The following is a 12,483-nucleotide window of genomic DNA, read 5'->3' on the forward strand; positions in this document are numbered from 1 at the left end:
GTAGTGTGTGGCCTCCACGTGCCTGTATGACCTCCCTACAATGCCTGGGCATGCTCCTGATGAGGTGGCGGAAGGTCTCCTGAGGGATCTCCTCCCAGACCTGGACTAAAGCATCCGCCAACTCCTGTGCAGTCTGTGGTGCAACGTGGCGTTGGTGGATGGGATATGATGTCCCAGATGTGCTCAATTGGATTCAGGTCTGGGGAACGGGCGGGCCAGTCCATAGCATCAGTGCCTTTGTCTTGCAGGAACTGCTTACACACTCCAGCCACATGAGGTCTAGCATTGTCTTGCATTAGGAGGAACCCAGGGCCAACCGCACCAGTATATGGTCTCACAAGGGGTCTGAGGATCTCATCTCGGTACCTAATGGCAATCAGGCTACCTCTGGCGAGCACATGGAGGGCTGTGCGGCCCCCCAAAGAAATGCCACCCCACACCATTACTGACCCACTGCCAAACCGGTCATGCAGGAGGATGTTGCAGGCAGCAGAACGTTCTCCTTGGTGTCTCCAGACTCTGTCAAATCTGTCACATGTGCTCAGTGAGAACATGCTTTCATCTGTGAAGAGCACAGGGCGCCAGTGGCAAATTTGCCAATCTTGGTGTTCTCTGGCAAATGCCAAACGTTCTGCACGGTGTTGGGCTGTAAGCACAACCCCCACCTGTGGGCGTCGGGCCCTCATACCACCCTCATGGAGTCTGTTTCTGATCGTTTGAGTAGACACATGCACATTTGTGGCTTGCTGGAGGTCATTTTGCAGGGCTCTGGCAGTGCTCCTCCTGTTCCTCCTTGCACAAAGGCAGAGGTGGCGGTCCTGCTGCTGGGTTGTTGCCCTCCTACGGCCTCCTCCACGTCTCCTTGTGTACTGGCCTGTCTCCTGGTAGCGACTCCATGCTCTGGACACTACGCTGATAGACACAGCAAACCTTCTTGCCACAGCTCGCATTGATGTGCCATCCTGGATAAGCTGCACTACCTGAGCCACTTGTGTGGGTTGTAGGGAGGTCATACAGGCACGTGGAGGCCACACACACTACTGAGCCTCATTTTGACTTGTTTTAAGGACATTACATCAAAGTTGGATCAGCCTGTAGTGTGTTCTTCCACTTTAATTTTGAGGGGGACTCCAAATCCAGACCTCCATGGGTTAATAAATTTGATTTCCATTGATAATTTGTGTGTGATTTTGTTGTCAGCACATTCAACTATGTAAAGAACAAAGTATTTAATAAGAATATTTCATTCATTCAAATCTAGGATGTGTTATTTTAGTGTTCCCTTTATTTTTTTGAGCAGTGTACATTTATTAAATTGCTAAAATTACATTACCTGTAACTAGGGTGACTGGTTAGATATCAACAAATCTCTGTATTAAATTTATTCCTGAGAAACAGTTCACAAGTTTAACATCCCGTATAGAGAACACACAGGATTATTTATTCAGCAGCCTTTGACATGTCCAGGGAGCCTTATTTATTATGCTACATCAAGAGCACAGAGATCTTGTTATTCAGATGATCTAAATAAATGGTTAATTCAGGCCCTCTACTGCCTCGGGTCTGCCAGAAAGTACACCAGCCTGTACAGTAGTCACAATGACACTTCTAATACGAACTAAACCTACAGAGCTATCTGCAGGATATATCCACCTACAATCCATTCTCAAACAATACTCCAGCAAATCCAATCTACAGTACTAGTACCAGGCAGCGTGTAAGTGAAAGTGGTACATGACGTGACAGGCAGCTGCCACCCCTACCATTATAGGTGCATCATTTACAGACGTGTGGTTCATATATTTTCTGGCTGCTGAAAGACTCGAAGATCGCGATTTTTATATCTCCGAAAATGCCTGGAACTAGCAGAGACATAAATGCAGAAGGAGACCACCCCAATTGCTACCAGAAAGGGCTCAGTTAGGGGAAGCAGACTTGTCCAAATGCCATAAAACACTTTACACAATCCTTACAAAGTGTAGCTACATGCAGAGGGGTGCGACAGCATAAAGGGGGTATGCAGAGTGGTGCAACAGAATAAAGAGGGCATGCAAAGGGGTGCAACGGCATAAAGGGGACATGCAAAGGGGAAGGTGTGTGAACAGCATTTTGTGTGTGGCGTCATTTTGTGTGTGGCGTCTGACCATTTGCTGAAACTTAAGCAGCCCCCAACCTGATATAATTGCCCACACCTGACAAAGATTTATCACAATTAATTAAATAGACTTTGTTTAAAGTGAGACATAACTCACTGTTTCCTAGCCACATTCACAACAAAGACTAGTATCATTGCTGCTTGTCAATATATACAGTACATCCTACCACAACCCCCCTCCCCTCCCCTCCCCTCCCCCAAGGAGACAAAGTGTATTTATGATTGTGGGCTTGCAGACAGATCTCCCTGCAATTCAGATTTATACGGATGTGTGTGCTGTGACCATGTAGATAGAAAAGCAGGCTATTCATAGTTGAGCTTATGCCGATATTAATCTAACTAAAGGTTAGGGATGGTGCAAATTTGCCCCGATAGTGACGACAGCTACTTTCACAAGTGGATGGATGGGATCAGTACTAAATCCCGCTGGACGGTATCCCAGCGGTCGAAATACCGACGCCAGAATCCAGACCACACAATCCCGACAGGGGTGGCGAGCGGAACACAGCCCCTTGCGAGCACAGTGCCTCGCTACGCTTGGCACACTAATTTATTCTCCCTCTATGGGTGTCGTGGACACCCACGGAGGGAGAATATGTCGGGATTGTGCCGGTCGGGATTCCGGCGTCAGTATTTTTCGACCGCCGGGATTCCGTCCGGCGGGATCTTGACCGCATCCCGGATGGATATAGACAGTTCTAAATACAGGCATGTATTAGCATTTATTTCTAAGTATGCAATGCGGCTTAATAACGCGTGACAGTCTGTAACATGGATAATTAGACATCATTGCATCAATTTCCTCATTAAACTCCATCCTTCTCAGGTCCACTTCCTCAGCAGATTGGACAAATTTAGCCAGAAAGCTCACCAGAAATCTATTTGTTAATAGTGCATATACAAGGAATTCTATGTAGACTGCATTAAGCTGAACGATGGTAAGTACATGTAAATAGAAGCCGCAGAAAATCATAGCTACACACTCATCAAAAGCTCCTCCACTGATCCCTCTGCTCCCATGAGGTCAGAGTACACACAGTAGTATTAGTATGAAAGGAGGCACAGCTGCCAATTTCTGCAAATACATTCACTGAAGATCCTAATCCTAGACCTCTGACCTGCTGAAACCTGCTGGAACTACCTGACCTCTTCCTCCATGTCCACAGTATTTGCAATGAACAAACACCAAAGCAGGGCCTAAAAAGTGAAGACCCTCCCAAACAAATATACGTGTATATCTGACAACTATAAACAGATAACAGCAATAAGTCTGATAAAGAATTGATGAAACTCATCAGAATGGAATACAGGCAGTAATGCGTCACACTGGCCTTGTGTAGCCAATAATGCAAACAATGGGGTCAATTCTATTCAGCGACAGTTAAATAGCACCGGGAATAAGCTCCCGACGCTATTCAATTCAGCTCCAGTTAAGTCGGCGATGGCCCGTTCTCGCCGACTAAACAGGTTGTTTTGTCGGGAGAACGGGCATTCTCCGACTTTACTCCCCGGCGCAAGGCTGATTCCCGACAGAATCAGCCTCGAGCCAGCACTTTTGTCGGGTTTCTTCTCTCATCCCCCGGGGATGAGAGAAGAATTCCCGACAATTGACGGTCACTCGTCGCTGTATTGAATAGCGCCGGGAGCAAACTCCCGGTGCTATTTAACTGTCAGTGAATTGAATCGACCCCACTGAGAATTATACATTTTAAATACGGGTACTGAGGATAATTAGTCCAACAATAAATATCGATCAGAGAATGTATTTGACCTGAAATCACACAGACTACCCACAAAATAAAAAAAATACACAATACAGCAAGATATGCAGCAACTACATATTCAGTGTATATATATATATATATATATATATATATATATATATATATATATACACACACACACACACATATATATATATATATATATATATATATATATATATATATACACAGATATATATATATATATATACACATACACACATATACAGATATATATATATATACACACACACACACACACACACATACATAATAAGAATTTACTTACCGATAATTCTATTTCTCGTAGTCCGTAGTGGATGCTGGGGACTCCGTAAGGACCATGGGGATTAGCGGCTCCGCAGGAGACTGGGCACAAAAGTAAAGCTTTAGAACTACCTGGTGTGCACTGGCTCCTCCCCCTATGACCCTCCTCCAAGCCTCAGTTAGGATACTGTGCCCGGACGAGCGTACACAATAAGGAAGGATTTTGAATCCCGGGTAAGACTCATACCAGCCACACCAATCACACCATATAACTTGTGATCTAAACCCAGTTAACAGCATGATAACAGAGGAGCCTCTAGAAAAGATGGCTCACTACAGCAATAACCCGATTTTTTTTTTTTTTTTTTTGGTAACAATAACTATGTACCAGTATTGCAGACAATCCGCACTTGGGATGGGCGCCCAGCATCCACTACGGACTACGAGAAATAGAATTATCGGTAAGTAAATTCTTATTTTCTCTGACGTCCTAGTGGATGCTGGGGACTCCGTAAGGACCATGGGGATTATACCAAAGCTCCCAAACGGGCGGGAGAGTACGGATGACTCTGCAGCACCAAATGAGAGAACTCCAGGTCCTCCTCAGCCAGGGTATCAAATTTGTAGAATTTTACAAACGTATTTGCTCCTGACCAAGTAGCTGCTCGGCAAAGATGTAAAGCCGAGACCCCTCGGGCAGCCGCCCAAGATGAGCCCACCTTCCTTGTGGAATGGGCTTTTACAGATTTTGTCTGTGGCAGGCCTGCCACAGAATGTGCAAGCTGAATTGTACTACAAATCCAACGAGCAATAGTCTGCTTAGAAGCAGGAGCACCCAGCTTGTTGGGTGCATACAGAATAAACAACGAGTCAGATTTTCTGACTCCAGCCGTCCTGGAAACCTATATTTCCAGGGCCCTGACAACGTCTAGCAACTTGGAGTCCTCCAAGTCCCTAGTAGCCGCAGGCACCACAATAGGTTGATTCAGGTGAAACGCTGAAAACCACCTTAGGGAGAAACTGAGGACAAGTCCTCAATTCCGCCCTGTCCGAATGGAAAATCAGATGAGGGCTTTTACAGGATAAAGCCGCCAATTCTGACACGCACCTGGCCCAGGCCAGGGCCAACAGCATGACCACTTTCCATGTGAGATATTTTAACTCCACATATTTAAGTGGTTCAAACCAATGTGACTTTTGGAACCCAAAAACTACATTTAGATCCCAAGGTGCCACTGGAGGCACAAAAGGAGGCTGTATATACAGTACCCCTTTCACAAACGTCTGAACTTCAGGGACTGAAGCTAGTTCTTTTTGGAAGAAAATTGACAGGGCCGAAATTTGAACCTTAATGGACCCCCATTTCAGGCCCATAGACACTCCTGTTTGCAGGAAATGTAGGAATCGACCTAGTTGAAAATTCCTCCGTCGGGGCCTTACTGGCCTCGCACCACGCAACATATTTTCGCCAAATGCGGTGATAATGTTTTGCGGTTATATCTTTCCTGGCTTTGATCAGGATAGGAATGACTTCATCCGGAATGCCTTTCTCCTTCAGGATCCGGCGTTCAACCGCCATGCCGTCAAACGCAGTCGCGGTAAGTCTTGGAACAGACAGGGTCCTTGCCGGAGCAGGTCCCTTCTTAGAGGTAGAGGCCACGGATCCTCCGTGAGCATCTCTTGAAGTTCCGGTTACCAAGTCCTTCTTGGCCAATCCGGAGCCCGAATATAGTGCTTACTCCTCTCCATCTTATAATTCTCAGTACCTTGGGTATGAGAGGCAGAGGAGGGAACACATACACTGACTGGTACACCCACTGTGTCACCAGAGCGTCCACAGCTATCGCCGGAGGGTCCCTTGACCCGGTGCAATACTTGTCGAGTTTTATAAACATGTGGAAGACTTCTGGGTGAAGTCCCCACTTGCTGACAGTGCTATCACATGATTTTCCGCCCAGCGAAGAATCCTTGCAGCTTCTGCCATTGCCCTCCTGCTTCTTGTGTCACCCTGTCTGTTTACGTGGGTGACTGCCGTGATGTTGTCCGAATGGATCAACTCCGGGTGACCTTGAAGCAGAGGTCTTGCTGAGCTTAGAGCATTGTAAATGGCCCTTAGCTTCAGGATATTTATGTGAAGTGATGTCTCCAGGCTTGACCATAAGCTCTGGAAATTCCTTCCCTGTGTGACTGCTCCCCAGCCTTGCAGGCTGGCATCCGTGGTCACCAGGACCCAGTCCTGAATGTCGAATCTGCGGCCCTCTAGAAGATGAGCACTCTGCAACCACCACAGGAAAGACACCCTTGTGCCTGGTGACAGGGTTATCCGCTGATGCATCTGAAGATGCGACCCGGACCATTTGTCCAGCAGGTCCCACTGGAAAGTTCTTGCGTGGAATCTGCCGAATGGGATTGCTTCGTAGGAAGCCACCATTTTTCCCAGAACCATTTCATTGATGTACTGAGACTTGGCTCGGTTATAGGAGGTTCCCGACTAGCTCGGATAACTCCCTGACTTTCTCCTCCAGGAGAAACACCTTTTTCTGAACTGTGTCCAGGATCATCCCTAGGAACAGACGACGAGTCGTCGGAATCAGCTGCGATTTTGGAATATTGAGAATCCAATCGTGCTGCCGCAACACTACCCGAGATAGTGCTACACCGACCTCCAACTGTTCCCTGGATCTTACCCTTATCAGGGAATCGTCCAAGTAAGGGATAACTAAAATTCCCTTCCTTCGAAGGAGTATCATCATTTCGGCCATTACCTTGGTAAAGACCCGGGGTGCCGTGGACCATCCATACGGCAGCGTCTGAAACCGATAGTGACAGTTCTGTACCATAAACCTGAGGTACCCTTGGTGAGAAGGGTAAATTGGGACATGAAGGTAAGCATCTTTGATGTCCCGAGACATCATGTAGTCCCCTTCTTCCAGGTTCGCAATCACTGCTCTGAGTGACTCAATCTTGAATTTGAACCTCCGTATGTAAGTGTTCAAGATTTTAGATTTAGAATCGGTCTCACCGAGCCGTCCGGCTTCGGTACCACAACAGTGTGGAATAATACCCCGTTCCCTGTTGCAGGAGGGGCACCTTGATTATCACCTGCTGGGAATACAGCTTGTGAATGGCTTCCAAAACTGCCTCCCTGTCAGAAGGAGACATCGGTAAAGCCGACTTTAGGAAACGGCGAGGGGAGACGTCTCGAATTCCAATTTGTACCCCTGAGATATCACCTGAAGGATCCAGGGGTCTACTTGCGAGTGAGCCCACTGCGCGCTGAAATTCATTGAGACGGGCCCCTACCGTGCCTGATTCTGCTTGTAAAGCCCCAGCATCATACTGAGGGCTTGGCAGAGGCGGGAGAGGGCTTCTGTTCCTGGGAACTGGCTGATTTCTGCAGCCTTTTTCCTCTCCCTCTGTCACAGGGCAGAAATGAGGAACCTTTTGCCCGCTTGCCCACGAAAAGACTGCGCCTGATAATACGGCGTCTTCTTATGTTGAGAGGCGACCTGGGGTACAAACGTGGATTTCCCAGCTGTTGCCGTGGCCACCAGGTCTGAAAGACCGACCCCAAATAACTCCTCCCCTTAATAAGGCAATACTTCCAAATGCCGTTTGGAATCCGCATCACCTGACCACTGTCGTGTCCATAACCCTCTACTGGCAGAAATGGACAACGCACTTAGACTTGATGCCAGTCGGCAAATATTCCGCTGTGCATCACGCATATATAGAAATGCATCTTTTAAATGCTCTATAGGCAATAATATACTGTCCCTATCTAGGGTATCAATATTTTCAGTCAGGGAATCCGACCACGCCAACCCAGCACTGCACATCCAGGCTGAGGCGATTGCTGGTCGCAGTATAACACCAGTATGTGTGTAAATACATTTTAGGATACCCTCCTGCTTTCTATCAGCAGGATCCTTAAGGGCGGCCATCTCAGGAGAGGGTAGAGCCCTTATTCTTACAAGCGCGTGAGCGCTTTATCCACCCTAGGGGGTGTTTCCCAACGCACCCTAACCTCTGGCGGGAAAGGATATAATGCCAATAACATTTTAGAAATTATCAGTTGTTATCGGGGGAAACCCACGCATCATCACACATCTCATTTAATTTCTCAGATTCAGGAAAACTACAGGTAGTTTTTCCTCACCGAACATAATACCCCTTTTTGGTGGTACTCGTATTATCAGAAATGTGTAAAACATTTTTCATTGCCTCAATCATGTAACGTGTGGCCCTACTGGAAGTCACATTTGTCTCTTCACCGTCGACACTGGAGTCAGTATCCGTGTCGGCGTCTATATCTGCCATCTGAGGTAACGGGCGCTTTAGAGCCCCTGACGGCCTATGAGACGTCTGGACAGGCACAAGCTGAGTAGCCGGCTGTCTCATGTCAACCACTGTCTTTTATACAGAGCTGACACTGTCACGTAATTCCTTCCAACAGTTCATCCACTCAGGTGTCGACCCCCTAGGGGGTGACATCACTATTACAGGCAATCTGCTCCGTCTCCACATCATTTTTCTCCTCATACATGTCGACACAAACGTACCGACACACAGCACACACACAGGGAATGCTCTGATAGAGGACAGGACCCCACTAGCCCTTTGGGGAGACAGAGGGAGAGTTTGCCAGCACACACGAGAGCGCTATATATATATATACAGGGATAACCTTATATAAGTGTTTTTCCCCTTATAGCTGCTGTATTTTTAATACTGTGCGTAATTAGTGCCCCCCTCTCTTTTTTAACCCTTTCTGTAGTGTAGTGACTGCAGGGGAGAGCCAGGGAGCTTCCCTCCAACGGAGCTGTGAGGGAAAATGGCGCCAGTGTGCTGAGGAGATAGGCTCCGCCCCCTTCTCGGCGGCCTTATCTCCCGTTTTTCTGTGTATTCTGGCAGGGGTTAAATTCATCCATATAGCCCAGGAGCTATATGTGATGCATTTTTTGCCATCCAAGGTGTTTTTATTGCGTCTCAGGGCGCCCCCCCCCAGCGCCCTGCACCCTCAGTGACCGGAGTGTGAAGTGTGCTGAGAGCAATGGCGCACAGCTGCAGTGCTGTGCGCTACCTTGTTGAAGACAGGACGTCTTCTGCCGCCGATTTTCCGGACCTCTTCTGTCTTCTGGCTCTGTAAGGGGGCCGGCGGCGCGGCTCTGGGACCTATCCATGGCTGGGCCTGTGATCGGTCCCTCTGGAGCTAATGTCCAGTAGCCTAAGAAGCCCAATCCACTCTGCACGCAGGTGAGTTCGCTTCTTCTCCCCCTTAGTCCCTCGATGCAGTGAGCCTGTTGCCAGCAGGTCTCACTGAACCTAAAAAACCTAAAACTAAACTTTTCACTAAGCAGCTCAGGAGAGCCACCTAGTGTGCACCCTTCTCGTTCGGGCACAAAAATCTAACTGAGGCTTGGAGGAGGGTCATAGGGGGAGGAGCCAGTGCACACCAGGTAGTTCTAAAGCTTTACTTTTGTGCCCAGTCTCCTGCGGAGCCGCTAATCCCCATGGTCCTTACGGAGTCCCCAGCATCCACTAGGACGTCAGAGAAATATATATATATATATATATATATATATATATATATATATATATATATATATATATATATACACACACACACACACACACACACACACACACACACACACAGAGAGAGAGAGAGAGAGAGAGAGAGAGAGAGAGGGGGGGGGGGGGGGCAGTATTAAGGGATGGCCATGTTCTCTAATTATACTGCAGTTCGATGTTTGCTTAGGGCCATTGTGGAAACACTTGCAGTATTGAATTGTCGAATCCGATTCGACATGTTTTTTTTTTACGAAAAAGCCCTGTTTTTCAACAAATTAAGTAATTCGACATCAATTGAATATACCCCTTAGTGCAGCACGTTGCTGTAGACATACTGTACCAGGCAATGCTACACAAAGTTTTATAGAACATTAGTATCCCTCGACTGATGATATAATTATTTGCACATTTTTATGACATTTTCTGCTTTCCTTAAACAGTCTCCGTGTGACCAGTAGGGTTCATTTGTATCAGTTTGAGAAGCTATGTATCAAAGATGGGAGAAATGAACAAGTAGAGAAGTTAATTTGCTCATAGCAACCAGTCATCTATAAACTGATAGGTAGAAACGGATGTGTTACTATGGGCAACCTATCCACTTTTTAGAAGCATACCTATCATCCCTAGTGTCACAGCTCTCCGTTTCCTATACTCTACAATAGATGTAACAAGCTGCCATGACTGTGGTTATATTTTCCCATTGTTGTGATCATGCTGCAGTGCTTTGCAAAACTGTTATCCTTATACTGGGAATACGCTCTCAGATAAAAGAACAGACCGACAAGCACTTTGCGGTAAAGGCAATAGGGTGCAAGAAGCCGGAAACGCGGGAGATTGTGCGAGAATGCCCATATTTTTAAAGCGGCAATCATTTACCAGGTTAGTTTTGCCTTGTGATTGCTGATTTAAAAATAAGAATTTACTCACCGGTAATGCTATTTCTCGTAGTCCGTAGTGGATGCTGGGAACTCCGTAAGGACCATGGGGAATAGACGGGCTCCGCAGGAGACTGGGCACTCTAAAAGAAAAATTAGGTACTATCTGGTGTACACTGGCTCCTCCCTCTATGCCCCTCCTCCAGACCTCAGTTAGGGAAACTGTGCCCGGAAGAGCTGACACAATAAGGAAAGGATTTGGAATCCCGGGTAAGACTCATACCAGCCACACCAATCACACTGTACAACTCGTGATACTATACCCAGTTAACAGTATGAATAACAACTGAGCCTCACGAACAGATGGCTCATAACAATAACCCTTTAGTTAGGCAATAACTATATACAAGTATTGCAGACAATCCGCACTTGGGATGGGCGCCCAGCATCCACTACGGACTACGAGAAATAGAATTACCGGTGAGTAAATTCTTATTTTCTCTGACGTCCTAGTGGATGCTGGGAACTCCGTAAGGACCATGGGGATTATACCAAAGCTCCCAAATGGGCGGAGAGTGCGGATGACTCTGCAGCACCGAATGAGCAAACGCAAGGTCCTCCTCAGCCAGGGTATCAAACTTGTAGAATTTTGCAAACGTGTTTGATCCCGACCAGGTAGCAGCTCGGCAAAGTTGTAAAGCCGAGACCCCTCGGGCAGCCGCCCAAGAAGAGCCCACCTTCATCGTGGAATGGGCCTTTACTGATTTAGGATGCGGCAGTCCAGCCGCAGAATGTGCAAGTTGAATCGTGGAGCAGATCCAGCGAGCAATAGTCTGCTTAGAAGCAGGAGCACCCAGCTTGTTGGGTGCATGCAGGATAAACAGCGAGTCAGTTTTTCTGACTCTAGCCGTCCTGGAAACATAGATTTTCAGGGCCCGGACTACGTCCAGCAACTTGGAGGCCTCCAAGTCCCGAGTAGCCGCAGGCACCACAATAGGTTGGTTCAAATGAAACGCTGATACCACCTTAGGGAGGAATTGGGGACGCGTCCTCAATTCTGCTCTGTCCATATGGAAGATCAGATAGGGGCTTTTACAGGACAAAGCCGCCAATTCTGACACCCGCCTAGCCGAAGCCAAGGCCAAAAGCATGACCACTTTCCACGTGAGATATTTTAACTCCACGGTCTGAAGTGGCTCAAACCAATGTGATTTTAGGAAATCCAACACAATGTTGAGATCCCAAGGTGCCACTGGGGCACAAAAGGGGGCTGAATATGCAGCACTCCCTTAACAAACGTCTGAACTTCAGGCAGTGAAGCCAGTTCTTTTTTAAAGAAAATAGACAGGGCCGAAATCTGGACTTTAATGGAACCTAATTTTAGGCCCATAGTCACTCCTGACTGTAGGAAGTGCAGAAAACGACCCAGCTGAAATTCTTCTGTGGGGGCCTTCATAGCCTCACACCAAGCAACATATTTTCGCCATATGCGGTGATAATGCTTTGCTGTCACATCTTTCCTAGCTTTTATCAGCGTAGGAATGACTTCAACCGGAATCCCCTTTTCCATCAGGATCAGGCGTTCAACCGCCATGCCGTCAAACGCAGCCGCGGTAAGTCTTGGAACAGACAGGGCCCCTGCTGTAGCAGGTCCTGTCTGAGAGGCAGAGGCCAAGGGTCTTCTGAGATCATTTCTTGCAGTTCCGGGTACCAAGTCCTTCTTGGCCAATCCGGAACGATGAGTATAGTTCTTACTCCTCTCTTTCTTATTATCCTCAGCACCTTTGGTATGAGAGGAAGAGGAGGGAACACATAAACCGACTGGTACACCCACGGTGTCACTAGAGCG

The 12,483-nt window shown here is 47.3% G+C and overlaps 1 protein-coding gene across 8 annotated transcripts in view; it reads right to left on the bottom strand.

The window, feature by feature from the left end:
- Nucleotides 1–12,483, bottom strand: part of TBC1D23 (TBC1 domain family member 23) — a 365,222-nt gene that overhangs the window by 85,312 nt on the left and 267,427 nt on the right. The gene's annotated exons all lie outside the window — the stretch shown is intronic.

This window comes from Pseudophryne corroboree, chromosome 2, assembly GCF_028390025.1.
Source record: "Pseudophryne corroboree isolate aPseCor3 chromosome 2, aPseCor3.hap2, whole genome shotgun sequence".
NCBI classification, from domain to species: domain Eukaryota; kingdom Metazoa; phylum Chordata; class Amphibia; order Anura; family Myobatrachidae; genus Pseudophryne; species Pseudophryne corroboree.